Genomic DNA, 24,591 nt, shown 5'->3' with positions numbered 1-24,591 from the left:
CAATGCTCTCTAATAATTTGATGGTGTTGGGTCATAGATTTAAGTCTTTAAACCATGTTGAGTGGATCTTTGTGTAAGGTGTAAGGTAGGGGTCTTGCTTCATGCTTCTGCATGTGGAAATCCAATTTTCCCATCAGCATTTATTGAATAGCCTATCCTTACTCCAGGGATTGGTTTTGGATCCTTCATCAAATACAAGTTGAGTGTAGATGTTTGGATTGATTTCTGGTGTTTCTATTCTGTTCCATTAGTCTATCTATCTGTTTCTGTACCAGTACTATGCTGTTTTGATAACAACTGCCCTATAGTATATCCTGACTTCTCTTCAGCAAGAGGCTTCCAATTCATGTTCACTAACACAAATATACTATTGGCTGCTGTTGCTGTAGATTTCTACTTAGAAAACTCAATTCATAGGGCTTTTATATCCAGTTCCCTCAATTCCGTTTGACAGCATGAAAACAAAATTGGAATTCCTGCAATTCATTCCAAACAGTGAAATCCATGGAGAATGTCCAGAAAAATTCCAACAAACACAGAGGTTTTAGCAAGATCTGGGAAAGAGTTAGCCTCAACAGAACCAGATATTTCTGGTTGGATTCAGCCATATCTGGACAAGATGCTGTGGAATTCACGTGGATGTGACTCAGAAATTCATGTCAAAGTGGTTTTGGAGAAAAGAAAAAGCCTTATCTTGGGCAAGTGGCTTCCATTTCATGTTCAAACGGAAATATTCTGTTGGCCAAATTTGATGTAGATTTCTACCTACAAAACTCAAATTGGTAGTGTTTCTGTATCCAGTTCCCTCAATTCTGTATGCCAGCATCAAATCAAAATGGAACATCCTGAATTTCATTCAAAACCATGAAATCCATAGAGAATGTCCAGAAAACATCAACAAACACAAAGACTGTAGCATGATCTGGGATTGAGTTAGACACAATAGAAATGGATATTTCTGGTTGGCTCTAGCCAAGTCAATCAAAGTGCTGTGGAATTCAGGAGAATCTGACCTAGAAAATCACAGTCAAACTGGATTTCGAGACAAGGAAAAGCCTTCTCTTTGGCAAGTATCTTGCATTTCATGTTCACAAATACAAATATCCTGTTGACCGCTGTTGCTGTAGATTTCTACCTAGAAAACTTGAATTGCTAAGGTTTTGTATCCAGTTCCCTCAATTCTAATCACCAGCATGAAAACAAAATGGAACATCCTACAATTCATTCAAAATAGTGAAATCCATGGAGATTGTCCAGAAAAATGCCAACAAACACAGAGGCTGCAGAAAGATCTGGGATTGAGTTAGCCACAACAGAACTGGGTATTTCACATTGGATCCAAGAATATCCAGACAATGTGCTGTGAAATTCTGGCCGTTTGACTCAGAAAATCACAGACAAAAAGGCTTTTGAGGAAAGGAAAAGCCTGCTCTTCGGCAAGTGAAGTTGCTTCCACTACATTTTCACAAACACAAGTGTCATGTTGGCTGATGTTGCTGTAGATTTCTACCTAGAAAACCTGAACTGGTAGGTTTTCTGTATCCAGTTCCCTCAATTCTGTAGGCCACCATGTAATCACAATGGGACATCCCACAATTAACTCAAAATAATGAAATCCATGGAGAATGTCCAGACAAATGCCAACAAACACATAGCCTGTAGCATGATCTGAGATTGAGTTAGCCACAACAAAATTGGATATTTCTGGTTGGGTCCAATCATGTCCAGATAATTGCTGTGGAATTAAGGTGGATTTGACCGAGACAATCACAGTTAAACTGGTTTTGGAGAAAACCATGTTGGGTGCTGTTGCTATAGATTTCTATGCAGAAACTCGAATTAGTAGGGTTTTGGAATCCAGTTCCCTCAATTCCATTCACCAGCATGAAAAACAAAATGGGACATCCTACAATTCATTTCAAACATGAAATCCATGGAGAATGTCCAGACAAATGCCAACAAACACAGAGGCTATAGCAAGAACTGTGATTGGGTTAGCTACAACAGAACCGGATATTTCTGGTTGGTTCCAGGTATTCCTGACAAACTGATGTGGAATTCAAGTGGATCTGACCCAGAAAATCATGTAAAATTTGTTTTGGAGCAAAGTAAAAGCCTTCCATTTCGCAAATGACTTCCATTTCAGGTTAACAAACACAAATATGTTGGCCGGTGTAGCTGCAATTTTCTACCTAGAAATCTCAAATTGCTAGGATTTTTGTATCCAGTTCCCTCAATTTTGTTCACCACCATGAAAAGAAAACGGGACATTCTACAATTCATTAAAACAGTGAAATACATGGAGAATGTCCAGACAAATCTAACAAACACGAAGGCTGAAGCAAGATCTGGAATTGAGTTTACCACAATAGAACCGGATATTTCTGGTTGGATCCAGCCATATCTGTACAAAGCACTGTGGAATTCAGGTAGATTTGACCCAGACAATCACAGTCAAATGGGTTTTGGAGAAAATTAAAAGCCTTCTCTTCGGCAAGTGGCTACTATTTCATGTTCACAAACACAAATACCCTGTTGCTCACTGTTGCTGTAGATTTCTACCTAGAAAACTCGAATTGGTAGGATTTCTATATTCAGTTCCCTCAATCTGTTCCCCAGCATGAAAACAAAATGGGACATCCTACAATTGATTCAAAACAGAGAAATCCATGGAGAATGTCCAGACAAATGGCAACAAACACAGAGGCTGTAGTAAGATCTGGGATTGAGTTAGACACACAGAACCGGATATTTCTGGTTGGATCCAGCCTTATCCAGTCAAAGTGCTGAGGAATTCCGGTGGAATTGACCCAGACAATCACAGTCAAACTGGTTTTGGAGAAATGTAAAAGCAAGTGAAGTTGCTTCCATTTCATGTTCACAAATACAAATATCCTTTAGGCTGCTGTTTCTATACATTTCTACCTAGAACTGAATTGGTAGGGTTTCTGTATCCACTTCCCTTCATTCCATTCACCAGTATGAAAATAACATGGGAATCCTACAATTCATTCAAAACTGTAAAATCCATGGATCCAGCCATATCCTGACATAGTGCTGTGGAATTCGGGTGGAATTGACCAAGACATTTACAGTCAAACTGGTTTTAGAGAAAAGTCAAAAGCCTTCTATACGGCAAGTGGCTTCCATTTCATGTTCACAAACCCAAATATGTTGGCCACTGTTGCTCTAGATTTCTACTAGAAAACTCGAATTGGAAGGGTTCTGTATCCAGTTCCCTCAACTCCATTCGCCAGCATGAAAACAAAATGGGACATCCTACAATTGATTCCACAGAGAATGTCCAGAAAAATGCCAACAAGCACAGAGTCTGCAGCAAGATATGGGATTGAGGTAGCCACAACAAAACCAGATATTTCCAGTTTGATCCAGCCATATTTGGACAAAGTGCTGTGGAATTCTGGTGGATTTGACCCAGAAAATCACAGTCAAACTGGATTTTGAGAAAAGCAAAAGCCTTCTCTTCGGCATGTGGCTTTGCTTTATGTTCACAAACACAAATATCATATTGGCACTATGGCTACAGATTTCTACAAAGAAAACTCCAATTCATAGGACTGTTGTGTGCAGTTCCATCAATTCTGTTAACAAGCATGAAAACAAAATGGGACATTCTGCAATTCATTCAAAGCACTTCAGTCCATGGAGAATGTCCAGACAAATGCCAACAAATACAAAGGATGTAGAAAGATGTGGTATTGAGTTAACCACAAGAGAACCAGATATTTCTGGTTGGATCCAGCCATTGCTGGACAAAGGACTGTGGAATTTGGCTAGATTGGACCCACAAAATCACAGTCAAACTGGTTTTGGAAAAAGATAAAGCCATCTCTTCGGCAAGTGGCTTCCATTTCATGTTCACAAACACTCATATCATGTTGGCCTCTGTCGCTGGTAGATTTCTACCTAGAAAACTCAAATTGATATGGTCTGCATCCAGCTCCCTGAATTCCATTCACCAGCATGAAAACAAATGTGGATACAATACATTCAGAACTGTGAAATCCATGGAGAATGTCCAGAAAAAAGCCAACAAACACAGAGTCCATAGCATGATGTGGGATTGAGGTAGCCACAACAGAACCGGATATTTCTGGGTGGATCCAGCCATATGCAGACAAAGTGCTGTGGAATTCAGGTGGATTAGACCCAGAAAATCACAGTTAACCTGGTTTCAGGGAAAAGTAAGAGCCTTCTCTTCAGCAAGTGTCTTCCATTTCATTTTCACAAACACAAATATCATGTTGGCCACTGTCGCTGCAGATTTCTACCTAGACAACACGAATTGGCATGGTTTTAGTATCGAGTTCCCTCAATTCCATTTTGCAGCATGAAAACAATATGGGAAATCCTGCAATGCATTTAAATTGTAAAATCCATGAAATATGTCCAGAAAAACACCAAAAAATAAAGAGGACATAGCAAGATTTGGAATACAGGTAGCCACAACAGAACTGGATATTTCTGGATGCATCTGGTCATATCTGGACAAAGTGCTGTGGAATATGGGTGGACTTGACCCACAAATTCACAGTCATACTGGTTTGGAGAAAAGTAAAAGCCTTTCTTCAGCAAGTGGCTTCCATTTCATGTTCAAAACCACAAATATCATGTTGGCCACTGTTGCTGTAGATTTCTACCTAGAAAACTTGAATTGGTATGGTTTCTGTATCCAGTTCCCTCAATTCTGTCCCCCAACATGAAAACAAGGATCTGAAACCAATGCCTGGAGTAAGGACAGTCTTTTCAACAAATAGTGCTGGGAAAACTGGATTTCCTCATGCAGAAGCATGAAGCAAGACCCCTACCTTACACCTTACACAAAGATCCACTCAACATGGTTTAAAGACTTAAATCTATGACCCAACACTATCAAATTATTAGAGAGCATTGAAGAAACCCTGCAAGGTATAGGTACTGACAAAGACTTCTTGGATAAGTCTATGGAGGCACAGGTAGTCAAAGCCAAAATTAACAATTGGGATTGCATCAAATTGAGAAGCTTCTGTACTGCAAAAGAAACAGTCAGGAAAGTGAAGAGGCAACCGACAGAATGGGAAAAATATTTGCAAACTATGAAACAGATACAGGATTAATAACCAGAATCTACAAAGAAATCAAGAAAATCCACAACAAAACAATCTATTTAAGGGATGAGTCAAAGACCTCTATAGACATTTTTCAAAAGAGGAAATCCAAATGTTCAACAGATACATGAAAAAAATGTTCAGGATCACTAGCCATCAGGGAAATGCAAATCAAAACCACAGTGAGGTTTCACCTCACCCCAGTTAGAATGGCTCACATGCAGAAATATAACAACAACAGATGCTGGAGAGGATGTGGGGCAAAAGGGACACTAACCCACTGTTGGTGGGAATGCAAACTGGTAAAGCCACTATGGAAGTCAGTCTGAAGATTCCTCCAAAATGTGAATATAACCCTATCATACAACCCAGCCATCCCACTCCTTGGAATTTACCCAAGAGAAATTAAATGGGCAAATAAAAGAACTGTCTACACCATAATGTTTATTGTAGCTTAATTCACAATAGCTAAGGCCTGTAACCAACCCAAATGCCCATCAACAGAAGACTGGATAAAGAAATTATGGGATATGTACTCTATAGAACACTATACAGCAGTAAAAAACAATGAAATCTGTTCATTTGCAACAAAATGGAAGAATCTGGAAAACATCATGCTGAGTGAATTAAGCCAGTCCCAAATGGACAAATATCATATGTTCTCCCTGATTGGTGACAACTAACCGAACACCAAAAAGGAAACCTGTTGAAGTGAAATGGACACTATGATTAACAGTGACTTGATCAGCCCTTGTCCTGACTGTTGATGTACAATTTAATACTTTTTTGCTTTTAGTATGTTTTTTGTTCTACTTAATAGTATTGGTTGAAATCTGTAATTAACACACAATTATTCTTAGGTGTTTAAATTTAACTAAAAAGTGATCTCTGTCAAATATAAGACTGGGAATAAGAGAGGGAGGAGATGTACAGTTTGGGAAATGCTCAATCAGACTTGCCCCAAAGGTGGAGTTAGAAATGTGCCAGGGGATTCCAATGCAATCCCATCGAAGTGGCATGTACCAATGCCATCTCACTAGTCCAAGTGACCAATTTCAGTTCACAATTGACAATAATGAAAGGATTAAGAGGCTGGTACTGCAGCTCAATAGGCTAATCCTCCACCTGCAGCACTGGCACCCTGGGTTCTTGTCTCAGTCGGGGCGCTGGATTCTGTCCTGGTTGCTCCTCTTCCAGTCCAGCTCTCTGTTGTGGCCTGGGAAGGCAGTGGATAATGGCCCAAGTTCTTGGGCCCTACACCTGCATGGGAGACCAGGAGAAGCACCTGACTACTGGATTTGGATCAGCGTGGTGTGCCGGCCACAGCATGCCAGCCACAGCGACCACTGAGGGGTGAACCAATGGAAAAAGGAAGACCTTTCTCTCTCTCTCTCTCTCACTGTCCACTCTGCCTGTCAAAAAAAAAAAGGAAAAAAAAGAAAAGATTAAGAGTTAAAGAGATCACATAAACAAGACTAATGTCAGCTAATATTAACTGAAAGAATTAAAAAGGTGAGAACAATCCAACATGGAAGCGGGATACACAGGAGACCCATAGAATGGCAGATGTCCTAAATAGCACTCTGTCCTCAGAATCACCCTTAAGGCATTTGGATCTGGCTGAAGAGCCCATGAGAGTATTATAGGCATGGAAAGCCAATACACTGGCAAAAAAAAAAAAACTAAATGAAAGATTTCTGTGACTGACATCCCAGTGGAAAGAAGGGGCCATCAAAGAAGGAAGTACATTTCTCTGAAGGGAGGAGATAACTTCCACTCTGAATATGATCTTGGCTAAATAAGATCAGAGTTGGTGAACTCAAAAGGCTTCCATAGCCTTGGCACCCATTACAAGAGCCTAGGGTGATTACTGACACCATAAACAAGCATGTCAATTGTTAAGTCAAAAAGAGAAGTCAATGTTCACTTACTCACCATGTAGGATCTCTGTCCTTAATGTGTTGCACAATGTGAGTTAATGCTATAACTAGTACTCAAACAGTACTTTACACATTGTGTTTCTGTGTGGGTGCAAACTGTTGAAATCTCTACTTAATATATACTAAATTGATCTGCTGTATATAAAGATAATTGAAAATGAATCTTGATGTGAATGGATTGGGAGAGGTAGCAGCAGATGGGAGGGTTGTGGGTAGGAGGGAAGTTGGTGGGTGGGAGGCAAAGTAATCCAAAACCTGTACTTTGGAAATTTATATTAATTGAATAAAAGTTAAAAAAGCATGTATTGCAAAAATGAAAAAAAATTAATCACATTTCCTTTCCAATATTATTCAATGCACTCTCTTACAGATCAGGCTCCCATACACAAGGGGCCTTCAAAAATTCATGGAAAATTTGTATTATGAAGAACTATGCATGGATTTAATTTTTATAGCAAAATGAACTTATCTTTTAACTCCATTTTCTATTAATTTTTTGAAATCTTCTCATCTATGGATCTGTTTTTCAGCCTCCATTTACTTTCCTGAATCTATTTGCCAATTTCTATACAAGTGTCACACAGTTTTCATTTATGCAGGTTTGACTTATGCTTTCATATCTTCCTGTAGACACATAGGCTTCTCACTGGGATCTTATTATTCAAAATCGACAGCTATTTGGGGCCTTTATTCCTCTCTATAAATTTCAGATTGTATTTCCTAAGGTCTTCACACACTGTCCACAGCCAGCCACTGCAATGCCTTAACAGGCAGTTCTCCAGGCTGTCCATGACCTGCCTGCCTAGTGGACACTGAATTGCAGTCACCTGTGAAGATTTGGCTCCAGAAACCTCATTTCTGCCATAACACAACAATGTCAAAATCTATCTTCAAAATAATTAAAAACAAATATTTTTGAAGTGGTTGTGAATCCCAGTTCACAAGTTCAGCTGTTTAAGGAAGAATGGTTCTTTAATATCCCAAAACTGAAGTGGATTTCTTTTTGGAGCCCCCATTCTGCTGATAGAAGAAACTTGAATTTAGTGCACCTGGGGCCCTTCCCACGTTCTCTGGTGGGTGGAATGAGGTTCCAGGGACTTAATAGGACCAAGAAATTCCAGGCAGGGACTTAATAGGACCAAGAAATTCCAGGCAAAGGGAGGCCCATTCATTCCTCATCATTGTTGAGACAGGCACGTGTCATTAAGATGTGTACTGCCCCATCTGTTCTCAGCCAATATCCATTATCCTATCCAGTCCTCAGCATTGGTCCATTCCTCTCCCAGGCTGCCAGCAATCATTGCGTCATTGCATAAACGGAATCGGGAATGCTGTGAGCACCTGTCTGCCTAATGCTCCACAGAACTGTTCATCTCTCTAGACTGAGGAGGGGTCTCTCAGAGCTGGGACCTGGAGCTCTGAGGAGGACACATGAGCTAAATGCTCAGGGATCTTGGTGTCTCTTAAAGCTCTGCCAAGAGAAACAAGCAAGCGGTGCCCTCAGAACCCCAAAACCTTTTAGAGAAAAAGTCTCCCAAATCTGTGAATTCCTGGGATTCACCAACGGCTACTCTCTACATTAGTTATGGTTCTTTTGAGAATCAGAAAAATAGGATGTGAACATGTAGAGAACTACTTACTCGGAAGAGTTGGTTCACACTGTTCTGAGGGCCAGCAAGTGCATGATATGCAGGGTGAAGGGCTGGAGTCCCAAGACTGCCTGCCATGGCACCAGGGAGGGCCATGATGTAGAAAAAGTCTGAAGGTAGCCTGCTGGAGAATTCTCTCTTGCCTGAAGGAGACAGACCTTCAAATGGTTGAATGTGGGATAATCTGTTTTATTCAATATTCATCTGTTTGAATGTTAATCTACTCCAAAGTACACTCAGAGAAATGCTCAGAATAACATTTGGCCAAGTCCCTGGGCACCTATGGCCCAACCAAGCGGTCACAAACATTAGCCCTCACAGTCTCCTTGATTCATGCTCTATCAGTCAGCATCAAGTCAGGTATTTCTACATCAAGGGTATGCATTTTAATGATATGTAATTTAGATAAAATAAGCTTCACCTTTTAGAGTGGAGTTTAGTACATCCACATGTTGTTTAGTATATTCACAAGGTTCCAAGAACATTTTTATCAGAACAAAAAGAAAACTCATTGTAAGTCAACAAAAAGATTCAGTATAGGAAATCAGTTGGATAGGTATTGGATTGGTCCATTTTCTGTTGCTGTAACAAAATACTTATAACAAAAAGTATTTATTTAGCTCACAGTTTGTGGGGTCTGAGCACATGGAACTGGCTTCTTTTCACATCTGCTGAGAGGTCCTTGGTGGTTGACATGGAAGTGGTGAGAGTATGTGAGATGGGGGAGTCACGAGGTGAGACAGGGAGCCTTAGATGAGGGCAACCTGTCTTGCTTTTTTATAAGAGCCACTCTGGCATGAACTAACTGGGGTCCCATGAGGATGACTCCATCACTTCTAAAGGCAGCATCTCCAATGACCTACTTACCTCCCACCAGGCCCCATCTCTTTAGGGTCTACCACCTCTTAATATTGCCACACTGAGGACCAAGCTTGCAAAGCATGAACCTTTGGGGAATGCATTTAAATCATATCCAAACCACAGCATCTAGAAAAGGACATCACATATAGTAACTGTCAGAAACAGGTACCACTGCTATGGCTTGGGGGACAAAGGAAAGAGACTGGAGTTATTACAATCCAATAGGACTTCAGAGAACTGAGGCACAGATGTCTCTGAAGAGTGTAGCAGGCTGCTGGTATTGGCACCATAGGAGGCTGAAAGTGGGGTCTCCCAGAGCCTGGACCTGGATCTCTGAGGAAGGGGCATGAACTAAATGCTCTTGTACCACAGGAGCTGAGAGAGAGTGGTTAGGTTTTCTCCTCTTAGGAGGGGGAATTTCCTGGAAGCTTCTGGTACCTCTGATAAGGTGTGAGAGGCTGATTGGGTGAACCCAAAGAGATCATGTACACTGGGATTGACTCTGTTACTAAGGTAACAATTCCTGGAACAGCAAGCACATAGAGAGTAGCACCTCTTCTCCATCCTCCTTACTTCCCATCTGCATTTAGCCCCTCAGTTGATGAGGCCTAACCAGAGCCGCTGTCAGCAAGGGAATTGAGTTTCTAAGTCCCAGTCTCACCCCTGTAGAGCTAAGTATAGAGAAGTTGCTAGGAGCTGAGAAGGGCACCTCTCAACTCTCTCCGGGGGAGTAAATTCTCTACAGGAATGGAGGGCTGCGGTGTCAGAAGCTTTGATCTAGCACATAATGGCCTGTTCTTCCAAATAACTGGTCTCCATTGCAAGTACTTTGGTAAAGTGCCCTATACCTGGTCTAAGAGCCTGGTAGCATGATCTGAGCACATGAGAAACTCACCTTTGTTCTAGTCTACAGCACTGGGTTTAAATCATGCAAGAAGACTGGGATGTTTTGGCATGGGGAGGCAGGAATGGTAAAAAGGACTGTTATTGTGAGGTGTGCCCTTTGTAGCTGCAGTCCACAGTATGCAACCCTGTGATCAGTGAGGGGCATCTTTGTGAGGAGAGGTGTTCCCTGGCACATACTTTTACTAAGCCACTGCAGAACTGCACCAGTTTTAAAGGTGGAAGTTTCTTTCTTGATAAGGAGGTAATGACAAAAAACCCAGACTTAGTAAATAGAACTGCATCATCTTTAGTCCATAAAGCTGACACCAATGGGGGCTTCAGAGTTGAGCTTCAGGTGTGTCCTTCACTCAGACGTTGTCATGCATAAGAGTGAGCCAATCATGTGTGCACTTCTACCTGTCTCAAATAGTGGTGATTATCTGACCTGTGTCCTGACTGCAAGGCCTTCTTTTGTTTACTTTAGAAAAGTATACATAGTTTATCCAAGGGTCTGTGTCTGGATTTCCCTTTAATTCAAGTCCAAACAACATTTTTCTATACAGTAGAGTGGTAGCACAATTTTTTGTTACCTGGAGTGTTGCCATTGATTTCTCAACAATGTTGCAGTGGATTCGTTTCTGAGAGGAGCAGCGTGGTGGGGGCAAGAGGCGCGGAGTCACCACACAGACCCCGGGAGTCGGGTGAAAACAGGCTTGAGGTGAGCAGCCCACAGACTCGTTTATTACAGTTGGAACAACATCTTACATAGACAAGACCAGCCAATCTGGTCAAGGGGTGGTCTATGCCCCAACCAATCACAGCCTGTTGCCAGGCAGGCTCCGTTGCCAGGTGGGTTTCAAAGCCATTCCTGAGTAATTGACACTTGCTTGCCAGTGGCCACCTTGGCATGACCTTCTCATTCCACCACACTGGAGGGCTTACATTTCAAAATACAAAAAAAATCAGTGAGAGAATCTTTTTGTCTTTGCATTTTTTTATGTCATAGTCTCTCCAGAGGCAATCAGCAAAGAATGATCAAGTGTCTTCAAAGTAGAAGGGAAACAGATGCAACGTAGTTGCTTTTTTCTTAATAATTTTATTTTGTAACATTATACACTATAAGTTCTCAAAAGAAAGACCTGAAGTTAAAAAGTGAACATTGGTGTCCCACACTATACAGAGCAAGAAACAGAACACTGAGAGCGGCAAGATGGTGGAATAGGAAGGGAGCACACTATTAGCCTGGGCGAGAGACAGGTTAATAATAGTGGAGATACTGCAGGGTCAAGGAAGAGTAGGGGAAAAAACAGCAGAGGAAACTCTTCTGGAACTAGTGATTCACTGTGGACCTGCGTGGAGAGCGTAGGAGCCCAAGTTCGGGACACCAGCGGCAGACTCAACACACCAGCGCTGGAACGCAAGGTGAGCCGAACCTCCATAGCCCAAAACACCAGCAGGCAAGCAGAAAGAGGAGACTAGAGGGAATGAGGCTTGAAACTCCGTGGGGAAAAGTTCACCAGGCTAACTAGAAGAGAGAGAGGAAAAAAAAAAAAAAGTGACCGATACGGACACGAGTTTCTCTCTCTCTGCTCACCCCTCAAAGGCAAACAAGACAAAGAGCAGGCGCCATTTTGGTCATACGTCATAAGCAAGGTGACCTCAGGTCTGCACCGGCCCTGAGCCTAGCAGAAAAACCTGACTCTAGGGGGAGGGGTGAAATAACAGGAGATTAGCATCTAACTTGACAACCCAGTGGGAGACTGCAGGAGAGTTGGAGCCCACACTGAGGGCAGCACAGATTCCCTGTGTGGTCCTTGGGAAAGAGCTTCCAATCTCTGGCTCCTGTGGGTATATCATTTGCCTAACTACCTCCAATTACATTCAGCTGTGCGGAATTACTTCCCTTTTGAATCAAAAAAAGAAAGAAAGAAAGAGAAATTTACCACACCTAACCTGGGAGTGTCATCTTTGACACACCCTCAACCCTGAGGAACCAAACACAGCTCTCAGTCCACACTCATCTCAAGCCTCTAAGGCTCCACCCAAAGCAGACAGTCCACTTAATATAGAGCCATAGTGTAACAAGAAAAAACACCACAGTGAAGAAACCAAATATCTCCAACATGCCAAACAACAAACGCAAAAACCAAGGTAACAAGAACAAGGAAGACACTATGACGCCCCCAAATGAAAAAGACACCCAATCCAAGATTATGAAGATGATGAGATAGAAGAAATGCAAGAAGCGGATCTCAAAAAATTGATAAGAACATTAAGAAGTTCTCAAAAACAAATTCTTGAACTACAGAAATCCTTAATGGACAAGATAGAAAATCTCTCTCGTGAAAATGAAATATTAAGGAGGAATCAAAATGAAATGAAACAACTAGTAGAACAAGAAACTGTGATAGTGATGAGAAATCATAATGAAATGAAGAATTCAATAGATCAAATGACAAACACATTAGAGAGCCTTAAAAACAGAATGGGCGAAGCAGAAGAGATAATACCAGAATTAGAAGACAGAGAACAGGAAAGGAAACAGGCAAACCAAAGAAAAGAAAAAATTAGAAATCTAAAAAATATTGTCGGGAATCTACAGGATACTATTAAAAAACCCAACATTCGGGTTCTAGGAGTTCCTGAAGGCATGGAGAGGGAGAAAGGATTAGAAGGCATTTTCAGTGAGATACTAGCAGAAAATTTCCCAGGTTTGGAGAAGGACAGAGGCATCTTAGTACAGGAAGCTTATAGAACCCCTAATAAACATGACCAAAAGAGATCCTCACCACGACATGTTGTAATCAAACTCACCACAGTGAAACATAAAGAAAAGATCCTAAAATGTGCAAGAGAGAAACGCCAGGTTACTCTCAGAGGATCTCCAATTAGACTCACAGCAGACTTCTCATCAGAAACCCTACAAGCTAGAAGGGAATGGGAAGATATAGCCCAGGTACTAAGAGAGAAAAACTGCCAGCCCAGAATATTATATCCTGCAAAGCTCTCATTTGTGAATGAAGGTGAAATTAAGACTTTTCATAGCAAACAGAAACTGAAAGAATTTGTTGCCACTCATCCTGCCCTGCAAAAGATGCTTGAAGATGTGTTACACACAGAAACATGGTCACCAATATGAAAGAAGCTAAAGGAAGGAAACCTCACAGCAAAAGATCACAGGAAGCTCAATTTCTCTTTGACATAGAATTAAACTCTGATGCTCTGTTAAAGCAATGTGTTAAAGTAATCTATTATGTTCTCTTGATGTCTGTTCAATTCTAATTGTTCAAAAACAGCTGAATTTTTATTAAGAGCCATGGGTTATTTAAATATGTGCTTATTTTCAAAGATTTGAATAATCACCTGTAACAATGATCAAATTTGGTCTATATTATGTCATGATTTTAAGGAATCTTATTTCAACCAGATATTTTGGATTTTGAGCCTTCTTGGCATTCTTGATATGCATTCAAAAAATCAAAGTTTCAAAGAAGCTGGTCTCTAAAATTTCCAGTAAATCCTGGACTTTGGTTTTTTCCAGTTTGGGCCCAACTGAAAAAATTGAAAGACCTATGTCTCTCATTCTATAGAGACACCAACTAATCAGGCTATTTGGATTATATTAGAAGTACTGTCAAGATGTGATGTGGTACCAAACTTTAAGTTTCTATAATGGAAAATGCTATTAATACAAATGTTTGAGAATTAAAAAGTCTAATGATCTTGTGTTATTAGACATGATAGTTATATTAATGAGAAATTCCCAGAGGCCTAAAGGGTTAAATAATTGTAAAATCCTACAGGTGCTTTCAAAAATACTGTGAAGTAAGCAAGTGCCTCTTGTTGGTTGATGAGTTTATCATTTTAAACATGGCGACTTAAAGTCTTTTGTCATCCACAGTTATATATGATTTGCTGCTCATAAAACTAAAGCGTTGTTGGTTCTGTGTTTAGCTGTCCTCCTATAGGTTCCTATGGACTTTTTCCAGCCACTTCTATTGTATTCAGTACTTTGGGATGCCTCTGTAAACAGATGAAGCCAATAATGTATTAACAGTACCAACTGAGAGAAAGTATGGTTAACTGAGGTTACTAAAAACAAAAAGCAATTCAAATCAATTGGCAATCTACAAAAAGAGTTAAAGATTTTAAAAGCTATTATTAAAAATGCTATATTGGTCTATTATGCTATGTTATATGTGTGTACATATTGTATGTCCACATGGGGAAATTTTATTAAGAGTTTTATTTTAAATGGCTTATACATAAGATTGTCCATAAATTTAAGCTGCTAAAATCAATCAAAGATACATTTTAATTTGTGTGACCTGAATCTGTGTATCATATGTTTTAAACTTGTTGGTAGAAAGAAACTAAAAACATTTTATATGGTTGTGCTTAAGTTTACTGGTTAAACAAAGTACACCATGTTAGATATTTAAGAGGTGTTTTCAAATACATGATTCTTAAAATTTATAGAAGGCATTGGACTTTCTGGTAAATGTTTTCTTAAGTTGTTATCTAATGGTTGAAATGGTTTGCTAAGTATTCATGTGATATTGCTAATGTCAGCAAGCGATCTAGGACTTGCTCCCTCATTTCTCTATTCTAAGCCCAACTTGTTCTTTCATTTCTCTATTCTCTTCAAGGTAGGAAACTAATTCTATTATAAAGGAATCTGTAGGACACACAATTTAATCTTTAGACCTTATAAAAGAGATGGCTAACATTTTTCTGTAATAGCATAGCCAAAATAAGAACTTAAATAATAATCTCATAGCTAGATTCACTTCGCCATCAGCGAAGTATACAGTAAGTAGAAAAAACCTCCCTTTCAGACCAAAGGAAAAGAAAGTTTTAAAGTGAGAATATAATTTTCCTCATGGGCATTGTCTACCTTAGAAAAACTACTACAGAACATGCCTGTGACTATAGACTTGTAGTTCAGGCCACCGAAGATTAGAGATGGGACCTGGGCACTCCCTTGACTTGCATCCTCTGGTCTGCTTTAACAAAAACCAGGAGGAAAAGAAAGCTAGGCATCAGAAGCAATGAGTGGCAGGCCTATTAATGGCTGATCTGTACAGTGATCTGCCCTCAAGGAGACCCAACAGGCCAGTCCACTGCAGTGGCTTTCAAAGTGGTAAGCCTGGGCTTCAGCAGAAGTCAGCTTGTGAAGAGCCCTGGCAGCTCTGCCAAGAGTTGGATCACTGGAAATGGACCTGCCCTGGAGTCGAAGGATGCCCAGGTCAGAGCCACAGATCTTATTGGCTCTAAGCTGAAAAGCCCTTCACTCAGCCCAACTTCCAAAGTGACCACTGCAGCTGAGGGGATGGTCAAGTAGGGTCAGCAACATTGCAGGCAGAACTGTAAATTTCTTGTTAGAGATGCCCCCTGCCTTTACCTGGCCAGCTCTCCTCCCAGGCCAGCCAAGTAATGAAAGTCAACAGAGTGCCTTCCCCTAGGAGGTTCACACCTCCCTTAGGATATACCCCATGTGAAGAGATAGATAGGTCTGGGCCTCTTAACTTACAAGGCCTAAAGCCCACCAGATTATTATCAAGCCCCTTCCATCAGGTTCTATTTGCCTCTCAATCAGAAAACTTAGTTGTGGCTGAGACAGCACCTTTCTTAGCTCCTCTAATAATGACTCTGTCCTTTGTTCTAGACCCTGTCTAGCGCACTTGGGCCTCATTCCTTTGTAATCATAACCTCTACTCTACCACCAATGGCTCTACTTCCAACCTGTGTGTACTGATGGTCCTCTTCTCCACTTAATGCTGTATAATTGTTCAAACCCGGTAAATGCCACTCTTAGGATCATTGGTTACTATCCTCACTCTGTCTTTTATGACCTTGTCTAAATATGATCAGAGTCGGCAAACATGGAAGGCTTCCATAGCCTTGGCAACTCATGACGACAGCCTAGGGTGGTTACTGGTGCCATAAACTAGAGTGTCAATTTGTTGGGTCAACAACAGGAGCCATGTGCACTTGCTCCGCATGTGGGATCTCTGTCCTTAATGTGCTGTACATTTTGATTTAATGCTATAACTAGTACTCAAACAGTATGTTTCACTTTGTGTTGCTATGTGGGTGCAAACTGTTGAAATCTTTATACTAAATTAATCTTCTGTATATAAAGAGAATTGAAAATGAATCTTGATGCAAATGGAAGGGGAGAGGGAGCGGGAGAGGGGAGGGTTGCGGGTGGGAGGGAAGTTATGGGAGGGGGAAGCCATTGTAATCCATAAGCTGTACACTGGAAATTTATATTCATTAAATAAAAGTTAAAAAAAAAGAAACAGAACACTGTTGGTTTTATAGACTGCCCCATGTGTCCCTGTGTGTCATGGGCACCAATCTTCCTGACAATCTACCTGCCCTGGGGACTGTGGTGTGTGGGGGTTTGGACTATGCCAACTCAGTTAAGCTGGCATTAGACCTCCCCAAATCCCTGTTACCTGTAGAATAACTCAGCTTTGTCTCTTGCTCTAGCTCTCTCTTGTGCAAGCTTAGAAGGACAGAAGTGAAACAAAGGTCTCACTTCATAAAGATAGTCACGATTAGATGTGGTGACAAAGACACACAGGAGTCTCTTGTCCCTGTCCTCCCATGGTTCATTGTCAGTTCTTTTTTTCTGGTGCAGGCTGTGTGGATCCAACAGTGACTCCAGCTCTCAACTGGACATTGAAGTGCAAATTTCTCAGTCAAGGTTGCTAGGCAAAGACAACAGCCTTCTACTGACCCCTTTCCTCCACCAGCATCCGAAGTACCTGGTTTCAGGATCTCCCAGAAAGCTCTGATATATGCACCCCATGCCCAACAGTATGTTAGGTGGTTGGTTAGTAGCTTTTCCCAATCATCAACTCCCTTTGCTGAGATTACTTTTACAGCTGCTCCTGTAACCACCTCTAGCTAATCCTGAATTCTACATATTTATAGACTTCTATTTCTCTGATGGAAACCTGACTGATACACAGATTTTTATGGTAACTACTTTATTGTTTTTATTTGTAATATTATTATCATCCAGTAGGTATGCATCCTTAAATACTAGTTTAGTTTTGCCTGCAAATTTTATGAAACCAAGTATCAGTTGAATCATTTAGTATGTTTTATTTTGTGTCTGTCTTTGTTATTCAACATTATGTTGCAAGGTTCTTGCACATTGTTGTGTGAAGCTGTAGCTTACTCATGTTTTTACTGTGACAATTTCTTTGTATGAGAGGCTCACACTTAATTTTTCATTCTATTGTTGATGTCCATTTGGGCCATCATTAATAATGCTGCTATAAACATTCTACATGTCTCTTAGCACACCTGCATATGCAATTTCATTGTATACATATTCAAAGGCAGAATTGCTAAAGTATTTTAGTATGTGTGCCTTCAAGTTTAGTAGATAAAAATCAAACTGGTTTTTGATGTGTTTTGCAAGTTTACACTTCCACTAACATCATATTAGTTTTATCAAACTTTTCATTTCAGCCATTTTGGTGAAGGGATAGGGATGGTCATTAATGCATTAAATTGCATTTCCCTATTAATGAGGTTGTGTGCATTTGTAGATGGGAGTACTTCAAAAAGTTTGTGGAAAAATTGAATTAAAATATATTGAAATCCGAGGCCAGTGCTGTGGCTCATTTGGCTAATCCTCTGCCTGAGGTGCTGGCACCCCAGGTTCTAGTCCCGGTTGGGGTGCTGGATTCTGTCCTGGTTGCTCCTCCTCCATTCCAGTCCACTTCTGTGGCCTGGGAAGGAAACAGAGGATCGCCCAAGTGCTTGGGCACCTGCATCCATGTGGGAGACCAGAAAGAAGCACCTGGCTCCTGGCTTTGGATTGGCATAGTTCTGGCTGTAGTGGCCATTTGGGGGGTGAACCAATGGAAGAAATACCTTTATCGCTATCTCTCTCTATCTCTCTCTCTCACTGTCTAACTCTATCTTTCAAATAAAAAAAAATCCTGCTGGATGAAGATTAATTCATAGATTCAGCATTGCAATTTGTAGAGAGCTGACTAGTAATGCTGAGTTTTATCATACCTGGATATGATTTATGTGTCCAATTATTAAGATCTTTAATTTCTTCCTGAAATTTTTTTTTAATTTTCAGTGTACAGCTCTTTTATTTCATCTTAAATGGTTTATGTTTTTGACATTAAGTAACATCAATCTTTTAATTTCATTTTTTACATCTTGCAGCTGGTCAAAAAGACTAGCCATTCTTCACTGAATGATCTTGGCAGCTCTGTCAAAAGCAGTCACTCAGACACACGTGGGGATCCATTTCTGGGCTCTGTTCAGTCCCACTAATCTGTATGGCTGTATATTGCACTGTCTAGACTATTATAGATTTCTAATAAGTTTTGAAATAAGATGGTTTTCATCCTCCAACTTTTATCTTCTTTTGAAATTTGTGTTCACTATTTATGGATCTTAGCAATTTCAAATTTTAAAAGTCAGCTTGGCAACTTCTGGTTTTAAATATCCTGCTGGACAGGGGCCAGCACCATGGCTCATTTGGTTAATCATCTGCCTACAGCACCAGCATCCTATATGGGCACTGGATTCTAGTCCTGGTTGCTCCACTTCTAGTCCAGCACTCTGCTCTGGTGTGGGAAGGCAGTGGAGTTTTCATGATGAAAACTTTAAGTGAATTGGCTTTAGAAGGAACATTCCTCAACACACAAAAGGCAATTTATGACAAACCCATTGCCAGCATCATATTGAATGAGGAGGAGTTGGAGGCATTTCCTATGAAATCCAGAATCAGACAGGGATGCCCACTCTCACCAATGCTATTCGGTATAGTACTGGAAGTTTTAGCCAGAGTCATTAGGCAAAAAAAGTAATCAAATGATACAAATTGGGAAGGAGGAAGTCAAGCTACCCCTATTTGCAGATGACATGATTCTATATATAGGGGATCCAAAGAACTCCACTAAAAGACTATTGGAACTCATAGAAGAGTCTGATAAAGTAGCAGGATATAAAATCAACAGGCTTTGTATACACAGACAATGCCATGGTTGAGATAGAACTTCTAAGATTGATCCCATTCAAAATAGCCACAAAAACAATCAAGTACCTTGGCATAAATTTAACCAAGAATGTAAAAAAATCTCTACCATGAGAATTACAAAATATTAAAGAAAGAAATAGAAGAAGATACAAAAATAAGGAAAAAACTGACATGTTCATGGATTGGAAGAATTAATATCATCAAAATGTAGAACTTCTGAAAGTGATTTACACATTCAATGCTATACCAATCAAAATACCAAAGAAATTAATATCAGATGTAGGAAAAAATGATGCTGAAATTCATATGGAGGAACATGAGATCTCGCATAGCTAAAGCAATCTTATACAACAAAAACAAAGAAGGAGGCATCACAATAACAGAACTTCAAGACATGCTGCAGGGCAATTATAATCAAAACAGCATTGTACTGGTACAAAAATAGATGGATAGGCCAATGGAACAGAATAGAAACACCAGAAAGCAATCCAAATATCTACAACCAATTTGTATTTCACAAAGGAGATAAAACCAATCCCTGAGCAGGGACAGTCTCTTCAACAAATGGTGCTGGGAAAACTGGATGTCCACATATAGAAGTATGAAGCAAAACCCCTACCTTACACCTACACAAAAATGCACTCAACATGGATTAAAGATATAAATCTACAGCACAACACCATCAAATTAATCAAGAACATTGGGGAATTCTTGCAAGACATTGGCACAGCATTAGAATTCCTGGAAAAGACCCCAGAGGCACAGGTAGTCAAAGCCAAAGTGAACAAATAGAATTACCTTAAATTGAGAAGTTTCTGTATTGTAAAAGAAATAGTCAGGAAAGAGAAGAAGCAACTGACAGAATGGGAGAGATTATTTGCAAACTATGCAACCAATAAAGGTTTAAAAACCAGAATCTACAAAAAAATCAAGAAACTCCACAGTAACAAAACAAACCCAGTTAAGAGATGGTCCAATGACTTTAACAGGCTTTTTTCAAAAGAGGAAATCCAAATGGCCAACAGACACATGAAAAAATATCCAGGATCACTAGCCATCAGGGAATTGCAACTCAAAACCACAATGAGGTTTCTCCTCACCCCGATTAAATGGCTTTCATACAGAAATCAACAGACAACAAATACTGGAGAGGATGTGGGGAAAAGGGCAGCCTAACCCACTGTTAGTGGGAATGTAAACAGGTAAAGCCGCTATGAAAATGGGCCAGCACCACAGCTCAGTAGGCTAATCCTCCACCTGCAGCACAGGTACTCTGGGTTCTAGTCCCAGATAGGGCACTGGTTCTGTCCCGGCTGCTCCTCTTCCAGTCCAGCTCTCTGCTGTGGCCCGGGAAGGCAGTGGAGGATGGCCCAAGTGCTTGGGCTCTGCACCTGCATGGGAGACCAAGAAGAAGTACCTGGCTCCTGGCTTCGAATTGGCACAGCGTGTCGGCTGTAGCAGCCATTTGGGGGGTGAACCAACAGAAGGAAGACCTTTCTGTCTCTCTCTCACTATCTAACTCTGCCTGTCAAAACCAATCCGAAGCCAGGAGCCAGGTGCTTCCTCCTGGTCTCCCATGTGGTTGCAGGGGCTCAAGCATTTGGGCCATCCTCCACTGCCTTCCCAGGCCACAGCAGAGAGCTGGACTGGAAGAGGAGCAACTGGGACTAGAACCCACCACCCATATGGGATGCCAGTGCCACAGGCGGAGGATTAACCAAGTGAACCACAGCGCCAGCCCCAAAATGCCATCTTAACTGTTAAAATGAGCATATTAAAGTCAACATATAGATAGGGTTAAGTGTATAAGTGATTATATAAAAATATCAAGTGCCTTATAATAAGAATAGAATTAAAAAGGAAGGAAAGTCCAATATGAGAATCAGTCCACACAGCAGACTCCTATTATGACATTCCTTATAAATAACACTCTGATCTCCGAATCACCCCTTAAGGCTTCCTGGTCTGGCTGAATGGCCTCTGAGAGCATCTTGGGCATGGAAAGCCAAGACTCTGTGGCAAAAGTATCCTAGACGGAGAATATCTGTGAGACTTCAGTGGAAAAAAGTCCATCAAAGAAGGATGTACTCTTCTCTGAAGGGAGAAAATAACATCCAATTTGTTTATGGCCATGTCCAAATACAGATGGAGTCTATGGTCACAGAAAGCTTCCATAGCCTTGGTAGCTAATAGCAAGAGCCTCAGTGATCACTGACATTATAAATAAGAGTGTTAATTGTTAAAGGAACAACAGAAGTCACTGTGCACTTACTCCCCATGTAGGACCTCCATCCTTAACTAGTTATTCTATCAGAATAGACTGTAAATTTGTCCTCAAACTGTACTCTATATGTTGTGGGGGGGTGCAAACTGTTGAAACCGATGCTCAGCATGTAACTGATCCTCTGTATATAAAATCAAACTAAAAATGAACATAATAAAGAAGGAGATGGGAGAGGGAGAGGGAGGTGGGATGGGAATTGGGGTGGGAGAGTGGGTATGGGGGAAAGAACCACTGTATTCCTAAAGTTGTTTCTATGAAAAAATGCATTCATTAAATTAAAGCTTTAAAAAAAGAAAGGACTTTGAATGTTTTTACCAAAAATAAATCTTAAATGTTTGAGGAGTTAGACATATTTATCATGTTTGGACATTGCACAATGTATACATGCATCAAAACATCACATATCACCTTATGAATATGCACAATATTTATGGTGGTGAAAATTTGTTTAAAAATATTTGACAAGAATGTGCTATTGTGGTGTAGCAAGTAAAGCTACTGACTGTGATGCTGGCATGGGATGCTGGTTATGTCCCAGCTGCTTCATTTCTAATCCAGCTCTCTATTACAGCCTTGGAAAGCAGTAGAAGATGGCCCAAGTCCTTTCTAAAAAAATTGATTTTAGCTCTTTTGTTAAAGATTAGTTTCTTATAGGTGCATGATTTGATTTATGATAATTTCAGTCTGTTACATTTGCCTACATGTCTCTTTTTGTGCCAGTATCAGGCTGCTTTTATAATAACTGCTTTGTACTATGTCTTGAAATCTGGCATTGTGATGCCTCCAGCTTTGTTTTGGTGTATAAGATTGCTGTAGCTATTTGTGGTCTCTTGTGTTTCCATATAAACTTCAGCATTGATTTTTCAGATATGATAAAAAAGTCTTTGATACTTTGGTTAGAATTGCATTGAATTTGTAAATTGCTTGTGGTAATATGGATATTTTGATAATATTGATTCTGCTATCTTCAAAAAATGGAATGTTTTTTTCCATTTTTGTGTCTTCTTCCATTTCTTTCTTTAATGTTTTGTAAGTTTCATTGTGGAGACCTTTCACCTCCTTGGTTAAATTTATTCTGAGGTATACAATTTTTTGTAGCTATTTTGAATTGGATTGATCTTAGAAGTTCTTTTTCAGCCATGGCATTGTCTGTGTACACAGTATTGCTTTTTGTGTGTTAATTTTATATCTTATAACTTTATCAAACTCTCTTAGCAGTTTTAATAGTCTCTTAATGAAGTCTTTTTAAAAAGATTTGTTTATTTATTTGAAAAATGGAGCAGCAGAGTGGGGAGAGAGGGAGAAAGAGATATCTTCCATCCACTGGTTCACTCCCATAATGGCTTCAATTGCCAGAACTGAGCTGATCTGAAGCCAGGAGCCAGGAGTTTCTTTCTGGTCTCCCACTTGGGCACAGGGACCCAAAGATATGAGTCATCTTCTACTGCATTCTCAGGACATAGCAGAGAGCTGGGTCAGAAGTGGAGCAGCTGAGACTCAAACTGGCATCCACATGGGATGCCAGCACTGCAGACAGAGGCTTATCCACTACACTATAGCACCAGCCCCTTAGTACAGGCTTTTGGTTCCACTATATGTAGAATCACATCATCTACAAACAGGGATAATCTCAGTTCCTCCTTTCCAATTTGTGTTCCTTTGATTTTTTTAACTTAGAAACATTTTATTTGGTGCATACAAACTCCATGCATTTCATATATACAAAGTTAGGAATATAGTGATCCCTTCTACCCTACCCTCCCCAACGTGCACACTCCTTCCCTTTTTTCTCCTCCCTCGTCCATTCTCATTCATATTTTTCACAAAGATCTATTTTCAGTTAACTTTATACTCATCAGATTAACCCTAAAAGAGTTCAACAAATACTATGAAAACAAACAAAAGAATTGTTCTTCAACAATCACAAGGGCTGTTAGAAAAAACACACACCAAAGTATCAATTTCACTTCTATAGATTACCTTTTAGGTACTCTATTAGTTATCACAAGTCAGAGAGAACATATGGCATTTGTCTTTTTGGGACTGCCTTATTTGCCTAAGTCTAATAGCTTCCAGTTGCATCCATTTTGTTGCAAATCATAGAATTTGTTTACTGTTGTGTAGTATTCAACAGTGTATGCATGCCGCAATTTCTTTTTTTAAAAAAGATTTGTTTATTTATTTGAAAGTCATTGTTACACAGAGAGAGGAAAGGCAGAGAGAGAGAGAGAGAGAGAGAGAGAGAGAGAGAGAGGTCTTCCATCCAATGGTTCACTTCCCAACTGGCTGCAATGGCCAGAGTTGCACTGATCTGAAGCCAGGAGCCAGGTGCTTCTTCTGGGTCTCCCACATGGGTGCAGGGGCCCAAGGACTTGGGTCACCTTCTTACTGCTTTCCCAGGCCATAGCAGAGAGCTGAATCAGAAGTGGAGCAGCTGGGTCTTGAACCAGTGCCCATAAGGGATGCCAGCACTTCAGGCCAAGGTGTTAACCCACTGCACCACAGTGCCTGCCTTGCCATAATTTCCTAATCCAGTCTTCATTTGATGAACATATGAGTTGATTACATATATTAACTGTTATGAATTGATCTGCAATGAATACAAGTATACAGATAACTCTTGCATATGCTGATTTCCTTTGATAGGTAAATTCCCATGAATGGGATATGTGGATAATATTATAGGTCTATATTCAGATTTATGAGTATCTCCATACTGTCACCCACAGTGGCTGCATCAGTTTATATCCCTACCAACAGCAGATTAGGGTACCTTTTTCCTCACAGCCTCACCAGCATTTGTTGTTTGTTGATTTCTGTATGAGAGCCATTCTAATTG

The sequence above is a fragment of the Lepus europaeus genome, chromosome 11 (genome assembly GCF_033115175.1).
Source record: "Lepus europaeus isolate LE1 chromosome 11, mLepTim1.pri, whole genome shotgun sequence".
Classification (NCBI taxonomy): domain Eukaryota; kingdom Metazoa; phylum Chordata; class Mammalia; order Lagomorpha; family Leporidae; genus Lepus; species Lepus europaeus.
Note: the sequence above shows the minus strand (reverse complement) of the source record.